The sequence below is a fragment of the Canis aureus genome, chromosome 21 (genome assembly GCF_053574225.1).
Source record: "Canis aureus isolate CA01 chromosome 21, VMU_Caureus_v.1.0, whole genome shotgun sequence".
Taxonomy (NCBI): Eukaryota; Metazoa; Chordata; class Mammalia; order Carnivora; family Canidae; genus Canis; species Canis aureus.
In genome coordinates, this window is record NC_135631.1 from 41,457,689 (window position 1) to 41,473,150 (window position 15,462).

Below are 15,462 nucleotides of genomic sequence, written 5' to 3' on the forward strand. Positions count from 1 at the left end.
GGCGGGAGAGCTGTGCCAAGCAGCTCCGATGCCAGGAGTGCTGTGGGCTCCTCTAGAATGCCTACTCCCTCCTCAGGCCGGAGCACCTCTTTAAACGATACCAGGGCCTGAGTGGCTGTAGAAGTGCTCCTTAAGGCACGGGTGTCTGCCACCAATTAGCTTATACTAGGTCTTCTTTACCCTCTTCACCTCCTACCCACTGCCAGGCAACAGGCGCCGTCTGGAGGATTTTGACAAATGCCACTATGGGCTGGTGGCTCATGCCAGCTCTGTTTTCAAATCCCTCTGGGCCCTACTTTGGTTTCTCGGTCATCTGGTCACTCTCTCCATTCATTCAGTTAGGAGGAGAGACAGCATTCTTGAGTGCCTCTGTGTCAGGCGCTGTACAAGCTACTTTTACACTTCTCAGCTCAAGTAGCCTACCCAGCAGCCCTACAAAGTAGATGCTGCTAGCCTCCTTGTTATAGATGGGGAAATGAAAGCTTAGCGAGATTATGAAACAAGACCGGGGTTATGTAGACCTCGGCATTTGGGAGGAGAGCCCAAGCCAATACTCTTCCCACCACGCCACCCCGCTTGGATGATTTCTTTCTCTCTACACTTCAGCAACACGGTTTCTCCCACGATTCTTGACAAAGCATTTCTCATTTTCAGAGCTGGCCCAAGACATGACTCTGAAGCTAGACAACCTGAGATTCTCTTTATCTTCCCCCATGAGCTCTCTCCCGTCCTTTTACTGGTTATTTATACTAAGGTGCACATTTCTGGTATCATCCACTGCTGGGCATGATTTGGGGGAGTCCCAGGGACTTTCCGGGGCACTAAAATATTTCCATCAGCCCTCAGGGATGAACCCTCAGCCCTCACTAGGCACCAAGCCTAGCTCGAAGAAAAAACCACAGCAAATATAGACCTCTGGGGAAACAAGCACATGTACACACTGCTGGGGGTACTTTCAAGGGATGACATTTCTCTGGAGACCAACCCGTGATGATAGCAAGAACTAAAAAGGAATTCACAGCCTTTGATCTGGTAATCTGGTATCTGTCGTCTGGAAAGGAGACCTCAAGGAAATAATCCGCCTCCTACCCCTGCCCGCCACAGACACACAGCAAAAAAAAAAAAAAAAAAAAAAAAAAAGTTCAAAGATATTCTCAGTGTGGCACTGTTTATAATAGTAAAAAATATCACAATTGACCTGAGTAGTCTAAAATAAAACAACTGAAAATCACAGGATCAAGAGTTATTATCCCAACTTAAAGAAAGGTATATGTGAGATCGTATGCCCAAGTCCACAAGGAAATTACAAATATCACAAATGATATGTAAACACGAATCATTACTTTATAAAAACAAAGAAATTTGTAGCATAAATATATATTATATATGAATACATAATGTAGATAAGACGAAGGAAAAAAGGAAGGATATAGGATGGATTACTTAACAGGCTTGGTTTTGTTAAAGCTGTTTGGATACATGTGAGAAAAAGAGATCAAACAAATGAACACAACTACAACAGCACTAAGGCATCGTTAATCCGAGAGGGCAAAAGGAGGGAAAACAGGTGCAAATACAAAGGTAGGGAAGAGTAACACGTGTTCAAGTCAACCTCATTCATTCATACATTCATTCATATGTAAAGAATTTCCTTGCCACAAAACTGTATGCCAGGCACTGGGATATGATGCTGGAGACAAGACATTGTCATTGCCAGAGGGTTCCCTCAGGCTGGCCACCACTTCGTCACCCTGAGTGGTGGGGGAAGGCTCCCCCTAAGGAGACAGGCTGCTTCCTGGAGGACCCGAGGCAGGTGACTAGCCCTCCTGCTTTGCGGGACTTTGCCTACAGCCAGATCCCTGATTCTCTTAATATTATCAGGCCTTTTATAGTCCTAGGTGTTCCCATATGCCCAGAGACAAGACGGGAGTGGAGGGGTTGACAAGGAGCTCCCCCTGCATGGGATTAACTTCTCCATCAGGGTGACGGCCTCCCATAACCACTCAACCATGGCACAAGCCACACGAGTTCTGATGTGGGAGCCACGCGAGCTGAGGTGAAAACCGGTGGCTTCCAGTCTTAAGAGAAGTTGTTGGCTTCTACCTCAGGATGGCACAGCTAACATCTTCCCTGCCCCAGGGGCACCAAAGGGACAGGTGTGACAGGCAGCTGGAAGCTGGTGAGGCAGGAAGAACAGGCTGGTGTGTCTTTGGGGAGAATAGCGGTTCCCAATGTCTTAAACACCTGAACGGTGTGCTGAATCTTCCCAATACTGTCTTGAGGCAACATCAGTAGCCCTTCCCCTGATGCTTTGGGCTAAGTGCATAAAGCATCCCCGTCACAGGCACGCTGTGTCCACACCCCACGGGAGGGGGCGGGGAGGGTCCTGCGGCACCGGTGGAGAAACTGCCCAGGCCATACCTCTGTCTTGGAGATGGCTTGGTGCAGCAGGGCCAGGGCCCCCAAGTCTGTCATTTTTAAAAGGTCTTGAGGCGATTTTCATGCTCTGTGCCAGCTTTGAGAGTCATGGTAAATGTCCAGAGACATTGTCTTTGGAATCAGAGAGATCTGGGCTCAAAACCCAGCTCTTGTCACCCATCAGCTCTGTGACCGGGCAGATAATGTAACCGCACCCTCCCCCACCACAGCCCCATTTCCTTACCTATAAAATGAGGACAACACTGTCCACGTCATCGGGCTGTAAGTGGGCAGGTGCCCCCGCAGCACACTGGGCACCCTATCTTAGCACGCACCCCACACGGTCATCACTGGCATACTGGCCTAGCCGTCCTGCCACTGGAGGTACGTACCTCGACGGCAGGTGTTTTGTTCACTCCTATCCTTGGCCTGTAGCCCTGGGTCTCGCCCTAATAGGGCACTCACTGTGTTCGGTGTCGAAGAAGCGGGTGTTGGGAGGATCGATGACACACAGGAGGTAGCTACCACAGTGCCAAGTCACTTCTGGTAAGTTCCCCCCACACGTGAAAATGGAGATTAAAAAATATACAAGCAGTAGCCTTGCTAAGTGGGTAAGTTCTTTCCTGCCTGCTCCGTGGCCCCGAATTGAAGCTGCTCGGCTACAGGAATCCTGCGGGAGCGCGCTGTGCGTACGACCACCGGCCGGGGAGGAGAGGCCACCGCCGCCCGATTTCTCTCTGTCCTGCCCTCCGATTTCAAGTGCGAGGCCAGAGTCTCCTGCGCCAGAGGGTACAAAGTCTCAGCTAAGTCCCTGCTCAGCTCACAGCGTCACTCAGAACCACTCACCCCACAGGCTGCCGGGGTCCCGCAGCAACCACTACTAACGGAACCACCTCTGCTCTCCTTGGAGTGGCAGTTGGCAGTGGCAAACAGGAAGTTGTCTTGAAACAGGGTGTGGTTGTGCCCTGTCAATACGTGCGTTCAGAGAGACACACATTTGTTTCGTCTCTCCCCAGCCCCCTCCGGGCTCCCTCTGGCTCCTTCTTTCGGGGCGAGAGGTCTGAGTTATTTCGGTGAAAACAAAGCTTCTTCCAGGACCGAGGATCAACCATCGCCCCCATGCACACAGCTCCCTCCTGGGGCGGGAGGGAAGGGGGTGGAAAATATAGGAGGAGTCGCTCACGTGTGGCACCGGGTTAGCAACTGTGTCCGCCAGCGGCTGCGAGCTTTCCCCTCTGCTCCTCCCGTGGGCACGCAGGGGACAACACTCGAGCTAGAAGCCAGGCCAGGTGCACGGCCAGTCACCCCGGGGAGCCGGCCAGCCTGCATGCCAGCCTGCCAGCCTGCGGGGCCCGGGGTGGGGGGGCCACCCGCCGCCGCTCGCCCTGGACCCAGGGCCGGCCACGGGTAGGAAACCGGGGGGGTGGTGGGGTGGGGAGGAAAATCACAGGCCGTGAGTGTCAAGCGAGTGGAAAAGTTCGAGTGCAAGAGACCCGAAACATTTCCTAACGCGGGTTACATACAGAGATGACAAAAATAACGGCTGGGGACGTATGTGCCTCAAGTGTGGCTGGGGCTGCACGGAAATGCAGAGCAGTGGGGGTGCGGCTGGGGAGGCTCGGGTGCCCGAGACGTGTGCCGTCGGGGTCTGCACGCTCCTCCTCCCCGGGCCTCCAGAAGGGCCGCTCGCCACCCCGGCCTCCTCCTCCGGGCCTCGCAGAGGCAGCCGCGCCCCCTGCACGCACGCCCAGCCCTGCCCACGGCCGGGATGCTCCGTGGTCCTGGGCGCTCGGCGCGCTCGGGCTCGGCCGGCCGGGCCCTGTGCTCCTGACCTGGGCCCAGCCCCGCGCCCTCCTGGCGGCCAGCGTGCCCTGCGCTCGCTCGCACTTACACATCCCGGAGGCGGCCTTGCCGTTTGGATAAGGAGGCCGAGCCAGTGACACGCTGGGCAACGCGACTCGTGGGAGCCGTTTCCTGGCTCCTGGCTGAGGGCCCTGGCCAGTCAGAACGCACCACTTCCCCTTTAAGAGAGCACGCCCAGATGCGATTAGGGAAAGGCAGAAAGAAAAGCCCGGAACAGTCAGGGGCTGTATCCTGAATGTGGCAGATGAACTTGGGTTTTCCTGCACTGCACACACAAGGTGTGGTCAGGGGCGGTGGGCTCCCCGGGGGCGGGGTTGAGCGGTCAGTGTTTGGGGACCTGCAGCTAGCACCCCCTACTCTCCCCACCCCCCCTCTTCTTGCTTGACGGCCACGTGCAAGTTGCGTGGGCCCTGCTCCCGGAGCCACTGTCTGTCTGCCTGGGCCTGGCCCGGCCGCCGGTGGGAGCTCAGGCCTGTCCGCCCCCTCTGCCCCCGGGGCCCGTCCGGCACGCCAGGCAGAGTCCAGGGCAGTGCCCTGCGCTACGCTTTGGAGAGTAGAGACATCATTATACAGGCTGAAAAATACTTTTGTGGGACATTTTAACTACGAATGCCAGCAGGGAGTTTTCATTCATTCTGGTTATTTAGGGAGCTCATTGCTTGATCTTGGCAGGAAGACTGGGGGAGGAGGATGGTCCAAGGAAACCCTAACAACAAAGGGCCACGTGTTGTATGACTCCACTGATAAGAAATATCCAGAAGAGGTAAATCCACAGACACAGGGCAGATCAGTGATTGCCAGGGGCTGGGGAAGAGGGCAGCAGGGAGGGACCACGAAAGGCTCTTCTGAGAGGTGATGAAAGTGTTTTGGAACTAGGTAAAGGCAATGGTCACGCAGCGCTGGGAATGAACTCAGGGCCACTGAATTGTATGCTTTAAAGTGGTTAGGTGAATTCACCTCAATCAAACAAATCAAAACAACAACAACCCAGTGGCAAAGTGTGTTTTGGGTAATTTTATCTTCCACTGAGATCTCTCCTGTGTTTCATACAACATTTCTTTGTAGAACCTGGCTGTTACCTGATAAATCTCAAGTCAATCCTGCCTAAGGAATACATGCCCTCTAAGAAGGAGAAATAAAGGCAAAGTTTTAAGAGACAAAAGCTTTACAAGCCTCAAAAGTATGGCTCTTATGGAGAATTTCAGCTCAGGGGGAGAAGGTATCATCTCAGACCATGCCACATAAGCAAGGCCGTCCCATGTTGGGACCATTCCTTCCGCGGCTTACCAGCATAACCAAAGCCAGTGAAAGGGAGTGTCTCTTGGGGAGAATAATTCAAGAGAACATGACTTTGGGCCTCTGAGTTCTTGGCTCCCTTTCCCGTCTTATAGAAAGAGCTTCTTCCCAGAATGAAGGAGAATTAATCCATGTCTGACCGGGAGAGCACTGCGCTGGTTGGCAAAACAGAATTGGTTTCCACAATTTCATTTCTTGGGAATGGAGCCAGTGGGAATGAGGGGCCGTGAGCCAACCAACCACCTGACCCAGGCTCACCGGAGGGAGCATCCAGCTCTCCTTTCCCGGGCTCTTGCAGGCTTGCCCTGACACAGGCTGCTCCTGTGAGGAAGGCTGTGAGTCTTCTCTGCTAGACCCTAGGCCAGTAGGTCAAGGGCCCAGAGGAGGCCTGCTGGATGTCGCAATGTTTCACAGATGAAAGGGCAGGCTCCATGGCCCGGGAGCCAGAGTCTTTCCAGAGACAAATGTGAACAGCTTTCCTAGTTCTCTGCTGAGTTCCAGGATAATCTAGGGGACAAGAAATGAGAACAGCTTCCATCGGGCAACTCTCCCAGAGCCCTCTGATCCTTCTGGAACACGTTCCCCTGCCTCTTTCACCTTGTTTTCTCCTGTTACCCCAGGTGCCCAGGTAATGAGTTGGTGGCCTAAGCTCTCAGTGAACAGGTGGTTTATGATAAAAAGATGCAATATTTACTACTACTTCTCTGGCATCTGAGGAACAGGAAGTTTAAAACCTTAATTCTAAATATAAAACCAGGTAGGTTCAGCCCAGTTAAAAAATGGACAAAGGACTTGAACAGACATTTCTCCAAAGAGACACACGTGGCCAACAAGCACATGAAAAGATGCTCAACATCATTAGTCTTTAGGGAGCAAATCAAAACCACAATGAACCACAGCTTCCTACCTACTCAGGTGGCTGGATATAAATAAATAAACCAAAATAACCAAAAACGTAAGATAACAAGCGTTGGCGAGGATGTGGAAAAATTGGAACCCTTGGGCGCTGTCAGTGGGAATGTAAAATGGTACAGCCTCTATGGAAAATAGTTTGGGGCTGGGGGGGGCCTGGGTGGCTCAGTCGATTAAGTGTTAGACTCAATTTCTGCTCAGGTCTCACGATCTCAGGATCATGAGATGGAGCCCTGAGTCAGCTCCATATGTTGCTAAAGACTCTCCCTCTCCCTCTGCCCCTCCCTCTGCTTGCTCTCACTCTACGCTCTTTCAGAAAAACCAATAAGAAAGGAAACAATATCGTAGTTCCTCAAAAAATGAAACATAGAAGAACCACATAATCCAGTAATTCTACCCTAAGGTATATACCCAAAAGAACTGAAAACACCCGCCCAAAACAAATCTTTGTATACAAATGTTCACGGCAACATTATGAATAATCTGCTTCAGAATAACTCAGAGTTACCTTCAAAACTCTTATTGGAATCACTTAAAGGAGGTAATTTTTTTCAAGAATTTATTTATTTTAGAGAGAGAGAGAGAGGGGGGGAGAGTGGGGGAGGAGCAGAGGGAGAGGGGGAAGCAGACTCTGCGCTGAGCGAGGAGCCTGATGAGGGGCTCAATCCCAGGATCCTGAGATCATGACGCAAGCTGAAATCAGGAATTGGTCGTCTAACCAATGGGAGCCACCCTGGTGCCCCTAAAGGAGGTAATTTTTAAGTTAAGGGAATTAAGGTGCCCAGTAGGAGACAGCTCACAGGCACCCCAAGATAGGAGTTCTCAAACAAGGCCAATTCAGGTCCAATGAAGAAGTGTTAATTTATTTTAAACAATATCACATGCCCGCTTGTGCGTGCGCACACACACACACCAGGCATGGAGGCACAGTTCCCCTCTGCCAGGCCCTCATTGCTGATACAACCATCATTTCCATCAGAGGGATGGAATTTCCATTCCCATGATGGAATCATCATTGCCACCAAAGGCCCCCAGGTCTTAGACCTTGAAGTGAGGAGAGAGTAAGAGACTCCCTACAGGCAAGAAGAAGCCCCATAGTAGTCACTCTCTGCTAATCCCTGCCGGCCCCCTCTTGGGGCTGTCGTCGCCTCCCCAGCACTCTGGCTGTGGGGCAGCCCAGCCTGGCTTCTCCCCTGCAGGCCCCAGTGTGGATGGCGCCTTCCAAGCGTGCACCAGGTGAGGTAGCACGGCCGTCCTACAGCTCTTGGAGCGTCCTCCTCTACTTGAGCTGCTTTGCAATGCTGCACATTAATCCCATTTCTGCTCTATGGGGGTCAGCTTCAACCAGTCTTACTTCCCTTCCGTGGGACACCTTGCCAAATATTGGCTCCTTGAACTCCTTCTCCAGGCTAAACACCCCTGGTATTGTTTTTAAACCACACCTCACAAAACATCGTTTTCACTATTCTGATTTCTGGGTCCTCTTTGGCTCTACTGTCTGTCCTTCAAAAACTGTGGAACTCAGAAGAGAGAACACTACAGATAGGGTCTGGACAGCTCCTCGCTGTCTATCCTGGATGTTATCCTCCTATTAACACAGCTAGAGATTCAATCCAGATTTTAAATTTTTTTTTTTAAAGTTATGTAGGTCAATTATTTTTTTTAAATTTTTTTTATTTTTATTTTTTATTTATGATAGTCACAGAGAGAGAGAGAGAGGCAGAGACACAGGCAGAGGGAGAAACAGGCTCCATGCACCAGGAGCCCGACGTGGGATTCGATCTCGGGTCTCCAGGATCGCGCCCTGGGCCAAAGGCAGGCGCGAAACCGCTGCGCCACCCAGGGATCCCAGATTTTTAATTTTTGATAACTGTATCACCCCTATGCCTTATTTCACATTTTCCTGCCAAGCCCCAAATCCACAGGTATCCTTTAAAAATGTCATCTGGGGGTGCTTGGGTGGTTCAGTTGGTTAAGCATCTGCCTTTGGCTCAGTCATGATTCCAGTGTCCTGGGATTGAGCCCTGCATCATGCTCCCTGTTCCATGGGGAGTCTCCCTCTCCCACTTCCCTCCCCCTGCTGGTGCTCTCTGTCTCAAATAAATAAAAAAGATCTTCAAAAAAAATGTCATCTGGTTGAATTTAGTCTACTACTCTGGCCTGCTGAAATCATTTTGGACTCTGATCCATTAATGTATCCATTCTCCCTCCAAATCTGCCACCTGCAAACTTGATAAGCCTGCCACCAATACCATTCTTCTTCTCGACCCTTATTTGTATATGACATGGAAGAGGACACAGCAAATCTATATATACATCCCCCAGCGTGACAGTGACCCACGAACAGCACTCTTGGCCATTCGGGGCAGGGCTGTCACTTAGCTCACAGTCTTCATCTTCCCTCCTAAGGATCTCATGGAGGACTGACAAATGGGGCTAACAGCCCTCCTCTTACTGGTGGTGGTAAAGATTAAGAGTAAAGGTCTTAGAGCAGTGCATCGCACATAGTGAGCAATCAAATGTTGCTTTTATAACTGCCAAGAAATACAATTAAAAAAAACAAACCCACCTGGTTTTCCAATTCCCAAACTACCTCCTTATTGGCAACCAGATACATACAGCAGGCAGCTGAAATCAAGAGAAGGGGCATTGGCATCCAGGAGGAGCTGGAGTCTCAGCCCGGGCTCTCCTTCCAGAATTTCCAAGCTCTGGGGTTAACAATACCTGCCCTCTCACCCTCCCGCCCTGGGCTATAAAGGAGGAGTCAACAACATCAAGCACCTAAAAGAGGTTTAAAAGTTAAGTCAGGCTATGCAAACATAGAACAGTTTTATGATTATTACCATTATAAATAACCCATATCTCACTGCCATTGGCAGAGACCTGCCTTTTAAGCTAGGAGGAACCTGTAGAAGCACCCAGGCTGCCAGAGGCAGGCCTTTCAGCACAGAGCAGCTGGACTGCTGCAAGGAAGCCGATTTCTGACTTCCTCTCCTGGCAGCAATCACCTTCTCTTTCGTCTCAGACCAAAATCCAGGCTGGCTTTCAAAGGGTAATGGATCCTCCCACTAGCCTGCAGGAACACACTGTCTCTCTGTGATCCCCCCGTCAAGACCAGAACCTGAATCATCTGCAGCAGGAACCCAGCAGGTAGTGAAGGGCTGGGAGGCTGCTCTCAGCTCCCTGGAGGCCCGACCGCAACTCCTCCTTGGGGTTCTGTCCTGAGCGGCAGTTTCTAAGAACACCAGGCTTTTGCCTCTGCCATTCTTTCTTTTTTTTTTTTTTTTAAGATTTTATTTATTTATTTATTCATGAGAGACAGAGAGAGAGAGAGAGAGAGAGAGACAGAGAGAGAGAGAGAGAGAGAGGCAGAGACACAGGCAGAGGGAGAAGCAGGCTCCATGCAGGGAGCCCGACATGGGACTCGATCCTGGGTCTCCAGGATCAGGCCCTGGGCTGAAGGCAGCACTAAACCGCTGAGCCACCGGGGCTGCCCCTGCCTCTGCCATTCTCAAGGTCCCAGACACCCTGCTCCAGTCTTGGCTGAAGTGGTTGCCTTCTCAGGGAACAAATGTTCTTTACTGAGAAAAGATCTTGGGGGAGAATTTTTGCAAAGGGCTATCGAGAGAGCAACCTGCTGGCCTCAAGCATCTCCAGGTCAAAGATGTCCCATAGCACGGGGGGAGGGAGGGAGGGAGATAAATGGTCAACCACAGGCCCCTGGGAAAAGAGCAGTGGTCGAAATGGGAGACAGATTTTCCTCTCTTAGCCCATGTAAGGCTGGCTTCCCGACTTCCAGAGGGCAGATTTAAATATCTATACATAATTGTTGGCAAGACACCGAGAGGATCATGCCAACAAATCTATTCACAGATCAGGGAGTCTGCCCAGAAGGGAAGGTGACACTTGCTGTCAGATGACCTCTGGGGCCCCCTGGCCTGCGAGCTACCCTTGCTCAACCCACCCCTTCCACAGCCTTCCTCAAGACTGGTGGGCGGCTGACATCATTGAAAAATCATCACAGGACACATGAAAGCTCGCTCAGACTTTCACGGGCCCCGGTGACTTCTTGTGCCTTTGAACCTGTTTTGTCTCCTTCTCGTCGTATTCCCTTTGACCGTGCCTCCACACAGGTGCCTGAGTCTCTGCAGTCGTCTGTGCACAGACACGTCAGAGATGAACCACTACCTCACGGCGGTGACTGCAGCGTTCTGATGCTGCCAAAGGGTGGGGCTGAGGTGGGTGCAGGCTGAAGGTGACCGGGGTTATGGGCTGAATGGCGTCACCCCCCACGTTCGTATGTGGAAGTCCCAAGCCCCCGGACCTCGGAATGTGAGTGAGTTGGCAGATGAGGTCATTCAGTTAAAATGAGGCCAGTGAGGGTGGGCTCTAATCCAGTATGACCGGAGTAAGAAGAGGAAGAGACACCAGGCGTGTGCACGCAGAGGGGGCAACCTCATGAAGAGACAGCAAGAAGACAGCCGTCTGCCAGCCAAGGGCGGAGGCCTCAGGAGACACCCAGCCTGCTGGCCCTGCCATCTTGGGACTTCCCAGCCTCCACAACTGTGAAAAAATAAATTTCTGTAGTTGAAGCCACCAGGTCTGTGGTATTTTGTTACAACGGCCCTAGCAAACGAATACCATTGAAGGGTTACCTAAAAAGCCTTCCTGTTCACCACACAGGAGAGAAAAAGTACAGTACGGAGGGCAGAGGACAAGAGACTCCTAACCTCCGACATGCTGTAGGGTCTGAGGTGGGCCACTCTGATGGCAGACTGGAGCAAGGCCAAGGTGGGGACAGCTGACTGGTCCTTGAAGACTGGCAAATCCTTCTCCCTGGGGCCCGAGGCTGAGGCGGCCTACGGGTGCACGAGCGGCTGGTACCAACCAGGGTGACTAGGGCCACAGCGGAGGAGTAAGCAGCTCTTTCTATCAGCTAAGGTTCTGGTTTGGCCTCTTACCCCTTGAGGGCTCTGTCTGATTTTATATGTCACTGCTGTTGTTCCAGAAAAGGCTAAGACCTTGGGCTCGAGTGAGCTGATAGCAGAGTGAGGTGGCCACCAGCAAACTCACAGGATGGACAAACCATCTCAGACCTTCTGGCCCAGCGCTGTGGGGATCCACTCAATCCCTACGTACTGCCTGGATGGATGCCTCGGCCCTCCCGCAGCCTCTAGGACCCTGCCGGGCTTCCCACTGAGTGTGGGGTCCAGCAGAATCACTCCCTGGGGGCCCAGAGAGGAGCTGGGCCCACAAACACTTACTCCTGCTCATGCGCCCAGGCACACTGGATCAACGATCACTCCGATCACTCCTACCACAGCTCTCTCCAGGCTGGCGTTGGGGATCAAGGCAAGGAAGGACCGTGTTTGAAAGGTGTTGGCAGGCATCCGTCTGGAGGGCCTGGGAGGGGCGACAGGCTCTGGGGGGCAGGCAAAGGGCCGTACCCGCACTTTCTCAAGGATCCCAGGGTGGGCGGGGCTGGCTAATTCAAATGGAAAAGCCTCAGGGGAGGATGCCTGGGAAACCGCCCCAGCTCCAGCAGATGGGCCTGCGGGCTCCCTTCCGTCTCTTCGTTCGCTCTGGGCTCTGGCTGTGAGGTCACTTACGCGGCAGAGTGGAAGTTCCCTTAGTCACCGCTCCCTGAGATGCACACAGGCCAACACACCCTCCGACCCCTCCAAAAGGCGAGCCTCAAGTCCTATCTCAACCTCAATATAGGAGGAAGAACGGGGAAGTGTTGGAGGGATGGCATCCTTGGGGGCAGATCAGAAACACAGAACCAGGGTCTCTTAACGTCCGCAGTGCAGTTCACAGGTCTGGGTGCACCACGAGGAGGCAGAGGTCTAGGGATGAACGTCGGGGGGCCTGACTGCTAGCTCCCCGGCCCCATCTTCACCCTGTTTCTGCTGGATCCGAAGGGCTTAACTTGTCCTTCGCCAGCTCAGCGGGGCTGCCGTGAGGAAGCCGAGGGCACAGCACGCTCTAAGCGAAAGCAAGCGGCCTCATCGTCGTTCTCTACAAGGTCAGGGGAGGCCGAAAAAACAAAGCAACCCAAACCACCACCACCAAAACCTCATGTTCCCATAGACGAGACGAATATGGAGGAAAAAAAGACATCTGCTCTTGGCAGCACTCAGCCGTTCCAACTACGCCACGTTCACTACCTTGGAAATTTCCATCTCAGCCATCCATTTGCATTCGCGTGTGTGAGTCGGTGATGGGGGGGTGGTGGTGAGAGGCGGTGTAGACCTGTCTGCGAGGGACCCAAGGACCTGCAGCGGGGCGGACAATCCCACTCAGAAGGCCTTCCGCGGCCCGAACGACGGGTACCGTTTTCTCCATCCTTTTCGGCGTGTTTAAAATATTGAACCCGGGGCACCATCAAGTATGTCACTGACGGCGATCCCCGGACTACTAGCCCAGGACCCGGGACACCATCAAGTGTGTCACTGACGGCGATCCCCGGACCACTAGCCCAGGACCCCGCCCTCCTCGCGCTGAGGGCCGCGCTACTCCTTCCCCACGCCAATGCCAGGAGCAGCCAACGGCGCCCGGAGATGCTCGAGGTAGGCTAACGAGGGTGACTTAGTTACCCAGCCGCTCCGTGGGCAAAGCAGAGCAGTTTTTAGCCAACTGTTCTAGTAAATATTATGGGAAACCCTTTCATAGCGCGTTCATTCTGGCTTGATCTCCCGCGTGCCCAGATTTCCTCCTGGCTCCTGCACACACCCACCCCCGAGGCGCCCCGGAAAGGTGCCACCCGCAGGCCAGATCACACCACCCGTAATGCAGTAGCCACGAAGCCATCTCGCAGCCGGTTATTATTACTGTTTGGTGTCCCAACCCCGAGTAGCACTGACATTTAGGGGAGGACAAACTTTTACAAGCCTTGGACTTGCCGGCGGCCGGCCTTCCTCTGCCCCTCCCCCAGGCCCTGGGGCGGGGTGGGGGGGTCCCCGCCAAGCGGCTGCTGGGCGGGCTGCGGTGGCCTGTGAACTCGGCTGCCCGCGGGTGGCACCGAACAGCCACCGTGGACCCACTGCGGCCCGTCGGAGACAATGCCCGATCCCTGCATCCACCCTCCCCGCAGCCCCGGAGGAAATGGCATCATGACTTTCATTTTACTCCATTTCTGACCGAGCAAAGGAAAACAACCCGTCCCGAGACAATCATCAGGGTGTCCGATGTCAGCGGCTGGACAGTACGCTCCGGAATGTTATCGGGTGACCTCGAGGAGAAATTAATTTTCAAGAGCTCAAATAACCCTCTGCTGCACAGGCACAGAAACGGATTTACTTTCCCCAGTTAGAACCGAAAACTCATGCATCCCCATTTCTTCAAAAAAAAAAAAAAAGTCTATAAATAACCCAGGATCAGCAAAATTATGCAAAACATCCTGCTAGAAGAAGAAATGTAAACTAAAACCACTTACAGAGAGACTCAGGCTGCCAACTTAATCTGATTCTACGACGACTGTAAACATGTTGTACATTTGGAACCTGAAGAGATCCACATTAGCGCGGATGCCATCACAGAAAAAGAGGAAAAAAAAAAAAGGAAAAAAACAAAACAAAACAACAACCCCAACAACTAAACAACAAAAGCCCAACCCTGAACCGAGCAACGTGATTCGAGCTCTGCACGGTCCCGGACCGATGGCTGACCAGCTGCAGCGGCACCAGCGATCCGAGCTTGCACACGCCAACTGTTTTGACTACAGGCACTTGTTAAACACAGAGTTTCAGGTCCTACCAGTTGGACACCAGAAGTTCATAGAACTGACCCGGTGCCAAGAACAACAAGCACGGAAAGCGAAACGGCTGCCTCGTGCGCCGTGTTTTTGTTAACTGTTTATGCAAGCCCCACAGCAATTGGGTAACAATTAAGAATAAAGCAGAACTTAAATAACAAAAGCAAAAGATTACCACCTTGAAGGAAACGGAGATGTTGGCAGATAAAGGACAGACGTCAACCGAGTTTATTGGTGGGGTGGGTGGGGGGTTTTCGGAGAGAATCAGCGTGTGGGGGGAGGGGCAGGTGTCACATGACAAACTGCCGTTATTAGCAGAAGGAACCGGGTGCTTCCTTGAAGCATCTTTTGACTTCGAGATAGACTTAAGAGATCTTGCGAATGCCGAGGCCTTGATGCACATCTGGGGGTGACTGCAGAGGCATTGGAATTTGGAAGTTGGCAAACCCCACAGGAGGAAAAAAAAAAGGGGGGGGTGTGCTGAACGGAGATTTCAAGAAACAAGCAAGGGACTTTCAAACTCCCTTCTCCGGGCAGGGAAGTCACGGAGCCACACAGGACGCACACGGAGGGGGCCGCGTCCATGGGCTGTTTCTGACCTGGTCCCGAGAAAGGTTTCCCTGTCCCCTTTGAGTTTAGGGTTGCTAGGGTCAACCTTTCTCCTTCATCGGGACTGCACTCTGTGCTCTTGTGGTGACAGCGAACGAAGTGTTTTCGTCTCGCAAAATAAAATATGGATGTTGACGTCGCTGATTTAACGAGGTTTTCCACATCTTTTCCAGAATGCATTAAGCACCATCTCTGTTTAGGACCAAGACAATTCACCGGATACAATTTTAGAGTTATCTGAGGATCTGAGAAGCTGAATTGCAAGAGAACTGGGGTGTAGATGTAAGAGTGAGAAATTTTAAATTGCTGAGTGGTCTCAAGTCCCCTATCTCTATCTATCTATCTATCTATCTATCTATCTATCTATCTATCTATCATCTATCTATCTATCTATCTATCTATCATCATCTATCTATCTTCCTCTCTAATAAAGGAGATTTCAAAATGCAGCAAGCAAGCCTAGCTAAGACAGTCTCTTTTTAAAATGGGGTCAGGGGGCCAGAGGAGGAGGAGGAATAAATGAACGGCCTTATCGCAGGAGCCATGAACTTCTTTTCTTTTTATTATCATTTTTTATTTATTTATGATAGTCACAGAGAGAGAGAGAGAGA

General features: G+C 52.1%; 1 protein-coding gene across 12 annotated transcripts in view; it reads right to left on the bottom strand.

The window, feature by feature from the left end:
* Positions 1 to 15,462, bottom strand: part of ATXN7L1 (ataxin 7 like 1) — a 244,795-nt gene that overhangs the window by 63,546 nt on the left and 165,787 nt on the right. The window contains exon 1 of one of the 12 annotated variants that reach the window (XM_077864005.1): positions 13,925 to 14,212. The exons of 6 other annotated variants lie outside the window; for them this stretch is intronic. The gene's annotated coding sequence lies outside the window, so the exon portion shown is untranslated. 5 more of the 12 variants (XM_077864006.1, XM_077864007.1, XM_077864010.1 and 2 more) reach the window with 5 other exon arrangements.